Source organism: Acomys minous, assembly GCF_964271855.1.
Source record: "Acomys minous genome assembly, chromosome: 8".
NCBI classification, from domain to species: Eukaryota; Metazoa; Chordata; class Mammalia; order Rodentia; family Muridae; genus Acomys; species Acomys minous.
Window position 1 is genome coordinate 43,201,608 of NC_140489.1, and position 6,041 is coordinate 43,207,648.

The following is a 6,041-nucleotide window of genomic DNA, read 5'->3' on the forward strand; positions in this document are numbered from 1 at the left end:
AAGGATCAACACACACCCACACACACAAACACCCTACACACAGGTGTTGGAGGTACAGCTGAGTCTGGATCTGGGTGTCTGCTTGAGACTACCTTCCACTAGACTGTTTAAATATCTCTTCTTTGCCTTATTAGTACATTGTTACACTCTAACTTTGGCTTGTGTATTTAATGTAGCCATCTAAGGTAGATTTAAATTACATGCAAATCTATAATAAACAATGCCCTTGAAAAATACATATAATGTCTAAGTCTAATAAGACAATAAAAATGCATAAAGCATCTCAGTAGACCCATAAAGACATGGTTACAGCTGGAGATGTAGCTCAGTCCTAGAGCAGTGGTCTAGGATGCAGCAGGCCCTGACTTCAAAAAAGAAGCTAAACTATACAGGTTGATTATAACATTATTTTTGTTTGAAATATAAAACACTACCTACCTCTGAAAGAGCTACAGGGCATGTCTGAAAAGAGAAAAAGACCAAAAATAATCACTTGTCTTTTGCTTTTTTTTTTTTTTAACTCATGGAATTAATTTTTTAGTGGAACACTCTGAAAACACAGCTAAGAATTCAGAGTGAGTTGGATATAAGTACCACTGCACACAATCATTTAACGTCTTTGTGCCTCAGTTTATTCACTTGTAAAATAGAGATGTTATTTATGCTACAGAATTGCGGACAATTATAGCACATGAAACAATACATGGCAATAGGAAGCCGTCAGTGAATGCTGGTGGTCTTGTTTTTTATTATCCCCCAATTCATGTGTCTGCTAGCAGCAATTAGTTGCGTAAATGCTTACCGACTCCCTTTTTTTCTTACATCATAACTCCTCAGAGTGTTTCCGTCTCCATAAATGAGGCTGGTTGCTGAAATCCCCAGTCATTTCTTTCCTTATAACTTAACTAATTCTCTCTGGCCAGGGATCACAGCTGTAGAACATAATGCTTTTGGAATAAAAATATGAGCATTGTATAACATCTGGTCTAACTCGATTAAAAGTTTTTTGTTGTTGTTGCTGTTGTTGTTTTGTTGTTGTTTTGTTTTGGTTTTTTTTTTTCAAGACAGTGTTTCTCTGTGTAGTCCTGGCTGTCCTGGAACTCTCTCTCTCTTTGTAGACTAAGCTGGCCTGGAACTCACAGAGATCTGCCTGCCTCTGCCTCTGGAGTGCTGGGATTAAAGGTGGCTGCCACCACACCCAGCAAAAGGCTTTCTTTCTTTCTTTCTTTCTTTCTTTCTTGCTTGCTTGCTTTCTTTCTTTCCTTCTTTCTTTCTTTCTTTCTTTTTTAACAATTTCAAAAAGTTTAAACAATGATAGTTCAGTGAACAAGATATCGTGAATATGTATTACACTTTCCTCAAGCTTCCATTTGCCCTTGTAAAACTTTACAGAACACGATATTTTGTGCATGGCTATAAATAGATGCAAACATCGGGAGCAGTAATATCTAACCAAATACTTTTAACCCAATTACAGAGGTGCCAAATACTATCTCCTAATTCAGATAATCCTGCCAACAACAGAATGTTAAAAGGCAAATTTTCTTATTTAATAAAATTAAAATCACTTAAAAAAAAAAAAAGAAACTGCATATTAACACACACATTTAGGTTGCTACCAAATAAGTACATCTGGGAGAGCAGTCTTATTTCGTCATTTCATAATCTTAACAAGTGTCCAAGGTCCACTCCGACTCACTTTGCAGAACATACTAAGGAGTTTAAGAGAACGTTACAAAGTGACTTCACTGACCTTTAACCTAATTTGCAGTGATTCACCAAGGAGTCAGGGTAAAACTTGAATTTAAATTGCTACAGAAAATATGGAGCAACAAGGCTTTTGAAAGTGAAATATTCCAGGTGCCCACAGTTTAAATGGCACCAAACCATGTGGGGAGGAGGAGAGCTAAAGAAGGGTTCTTGGCTTGGTATTACCCTTTGCTGTTGTTCTTCCTTTCCCTCCTCATCTTTTCCTTTTTCTTCTATGTATTTGTAACAAAAATAACGATGATAATAAGTATATGATTTGGGAAGAATGTGCTTAGAAAATGGAGGCGTTAAACATTTTTTTTTTCTTTACAAGAATCAAAACAAAGTAAAGATGTGTATTTTTAAGTTTATGCACCATACAAATAGACAGGAAAATTGAAGTAGCATTTTATAATTCATATAGTGATACACTCATGGAGGTCAGAGGTCAACCCTTAGGAGTCAGTTCTTGCCCTGTACCCGGAGACGGAGCTCAGGGCATTGGGTTGGCAGGGCACTTGCTACTCTATCTGACCCTATGGCTGCTAGTGTAAATAAACTATATCTCCTATTGGAAAAAAAATCACAAAGAAATGCTAAGGGGTTTCCTGTCTCATGTGCAGAGAGCTAAGGACCTGTTGCTGGAGGTATAACTCAGCGGTGGAGCTCTTGCCTAGCACGCCCTGGGTTTAATATGCAGTACCACCAAAAACAAAGCACAACGTCCATGAAAGGAAGGCCACAGACATTTCCACCTCCACAACAAGGCAAAGGCTAATTAAACTGAAATCAATAATTATTTAACCAGAACTAAAGTCACAGAGGCACCACTGTACCAAAAGTTAGAGAGACAGACGGTGCTCGTCACTGAAGGAAGTCAGGACCAGGACAGGAACTCCAACAGGGCAGGAACCTGGAGGCAGGAGCTGCTTACTGGCTTGCTTAGCCTGCCCTTTTTTTTTTTAGAACCTAGGACCACTAGCCCAGGGGTGGGACCAGCAACACTGGGCTGGGTCCTCCTCCATCAATCACTAATTAAGAAAGAGCCCTCCAGGCTCACTACTGTCCAACCTTACAGAGGCATTTTCTTACTTGACAGTTCCGCCCGCCCTCTCAGATGACTTTAGCTTGGGTCAAGTTGACATAAAACTACCTAGCACACACCAATAGATCACAGTTTACCTGGAGCGGAGCCAGTACCACAGGCAGCGATGTATCAGCGGAGCACATGAAAGCACTGCCCGGGACTCGCTGGGGCACAGTGCAGAGCAACGTGCCAGCTTACAACTCCAGATGCTCTCGCCTATGGACTTACCTTGAGTTTTGCTATTTTAAATTGTCTGAGTTTCCCTCTAGGAACACAGCCAGATCCTGCTATCAGAATCCGAGAGAGCAATGATCTTTTGCTTTTGTCAAAGGGTCGCGCATGTGCATGTGGGCGGGGGTGGGGGGAACAGCGGGCGCACGTGCATATGGGCGGGGCGGGACGATCTTTTAAAAATGCTTAGACTAAGAGAAAGAGGAATGAGATTTAAAGGGCGTCTATAAGAAGCGTGGAAAGGGGACCAGAGACGGTATTGGAATATATGCAACATGAAAGTGCAAGGAGGAACTGTTGGAAGGGAGAGAAAACAGCGAGCTCGGGAGCACAAGAGGGCAGCGAGGGCGCGAACGAAGCATGGTTCGACATGTATGAAATGTCACAATAAAACCCATTACTTTGTACGCTAACCCTTAAAACACAACAGAGAACAGAAACTAAAATAAAAGTAAGAATTGAATTCTTCTAGATCTCTCCGACTCAGCTAGGTTCAGCAGCCCTCCAGGAAAATGATTTTTATCGGTGCCTTACCAAGTCATATAAGTCAAAGCAAAAGGAAACAGCAAGTCTAGTCAGTTCTAACCTTGCACATAGGAGAGTAGAAATGCTCAGCTCAGAGCAACAACACAACTGAGACCCAATCACAGGAGCACAGAACGCTACCCTAACCCCTCACCTTACTGCCCATCAGAGTGCCTGTATAATGGTACAGCATTATACATAAGAGATCTCAAGCCTCTTATCCTATTGTAGGAGCATTTGGGGAACCCAAAGATAACATGAACACACACACACACACACACACACACACACACACACACACACATTACATATTCCTCTCAGGGTCCATACTAGGATGTTTATCAGTTGGCAGAGACCACGCCCCTGCAGGAGGCAGTTCCTCTTCCAGTGGACAAACGTCCCTGTTCTCTCACAAGTCTGTTTCCAGTGGAAAAACACCACACACCCTCACACAAGTCTGTTTCACATCCCACACTTGGGATCAAAAACATATTTATGTCCACTACACTATATATTATAGACCTGTCTGCCACATTCCTAATATAGCTCATCTGTTTTAAATTAATAAGTGTCAACACAACAAGAAAAAGGAAAGAACAGAGGAAGGGGTAGGGGTAGATGGTAGCTTAGTTGGTGAGGTGTTTGTGGCTCAAGCATGGGACTTGTGTTCAGCCCCATAACCCATGCAGAGAGTAGCATGTTTCTGTAACCCTTGGGAAGGTGGAGACAGGAGGAGTCTTGGGCTTCACTGGCTACCAAGTCTAGCCAACTTGGTGAGACACTCCCCCGCCCCCAGTCTCAAAAAATAAGGTGGAAAGTGCCTGAGGAAGACACCTAATGCAAACAACCTCTGGTTTCCACAAGCACATGCACACTCATGGGTATGCATCCTCCATATGTACACACACACACACACACACACACACACACACACACCAGCCATTGTCTAAAATGATAAACCACACACAGGCAACATCAGATGGGCAATGCAAGCAAGCAAGGTGGGTATGGAAGGCTTAAGAATAACTGCAAGAACTGAAAATGAAATTAGAATGTCTGTGTTGCGCTTATCAACAGACTGGACCCAGAAAAGAAGGAATGCATGAGTTTGGAGATATGTCAATACAAACTTCTAGAATTGAAATGCCATGCAAAACAAAACAAAACAAAACAAAATACCAATCCCCCCAAAAACAACAAAAACACAAACAAACAAACAAACAAATAAAAATCCCCAAACGGAATATTCCTAACAACTAGGCATAGGACAATGGCAAAAGATGAAACCAAGCTGTAAGAGGAGAATAGTGGAGAAACAATTGCTCAGAATGTTCAAAAAGTACTGCCAAAAATCAAGCCATAGATGTTAGAATCTCAGAGAAACCAACCACAAAAATTGAAAGAAAAAAAAAAAACTTGGCATCCAGGAAGAGTGTACTTTAACTGGAGGATTAAAGAAGAAAAGCTAGAAGAAAAAAAAAAGTCTGGGGAAAAAGGAAGGTGAGAGAAAACATCTTATACAAATGCAAAGGTGAGAGTCCCAGCAACATTTTTGTCAAAGCTGGGAGGGGGAAAAACCCTCCCACCAATCTAAAATTCTATATTTGGTGAAATGACCCGTCAGAAAAGAGTCAAAGCATCCTCCTTCCTTCCAAACGAAGCCCGATAGACCTTAGGCCAGCGAAGCTGAGGCGGGTTGCTGCCCTCAGACCTGCCCTGTAAGAAACCTTCAAAGACCTCAAAAATAGCATAGATCAGAAACCTGAAACGTCGTAAAAAGGAAAAATACAGAAGGAACCAAGTTAAAGGAAAAGAAAACGCGCATTCTTACTTACCTTTAATGGCTCGCACAGGTTAACAGTCTGTCCAGAAACCTGGTGGAGAAAGGGATCCTGGCTTCTGCCTTACAGAAGAGCAGGATGAGACGGAAGAGACACCGTCATGGAAACGGACGGGAGGGAGGAACGGGAAACGGATATAAGCCACTCGCATTACCAGTGACGCAGGGTAATATTTGGAGTGGACCTGGATTAGTCATAAATATATGTTGCAAACTCCAAGGCAACCACGAAAGTTTTAAAAGTAGAATCTTGAACTGGGCATACGGCTTAGTGCAGCGGTGGCTTAGTGCAGCGGTGGCTTAGTGCAGCGGTTCTCAACCTGTGGGCCACGACCCCCTTGGCAACCTTCTAACTTCAAAACATTTACTTTACGATTCATAACAGCAGGATATGACAGCTATGAAGTATCAGTGAAAATAACTTTATGGCCAGGGGCAGGGGTCACATATGATGAACTGTATTAAAGGGTTGCATGCAGCGTTAGGAAAGTTGAGGACCACTGACTTAGTGGATAAAATGCTTGACATGCAAGCATGAGGAACTGAGTTTGGATTCCCAGAGCCAATGTAACAGCCAGCCAGATGAGGTGAGGCACACCTATAACCCCA

At 42.0% G+C, this 6,041-nt stretch overlaps 1 protein-coding gene across 2 annotated transcripts in view; it reads right to left on the minus strand.

Annotated features, from left to right (window-relative positions):
- The window catches only part of HIF1A (hypoxia inducible factor 1 subunit alpha), a 53,267-nt gene extending 47,737 nt beyond the window's left edge, over window positions 1-5,530 (minus strand). Inside the window, exon 1 of one of the 2 annotated variants that reach the window (XM_084791498.1) lies at window positions 5,428-5,530. The gene's annotated coding sequence lies outside the window, so the exon portion shown is untranslated. Of the gene's footprint in view, window positions 1-3,064; window positions 3,085-5,427 lie in introns of those variants that run through there. The other variant, XM_084791500.1, reaches the window with a different exon arrangement.
- Between the last annotated feature and the right edge of the window lie 511 nt (window positions 5,531-6,041).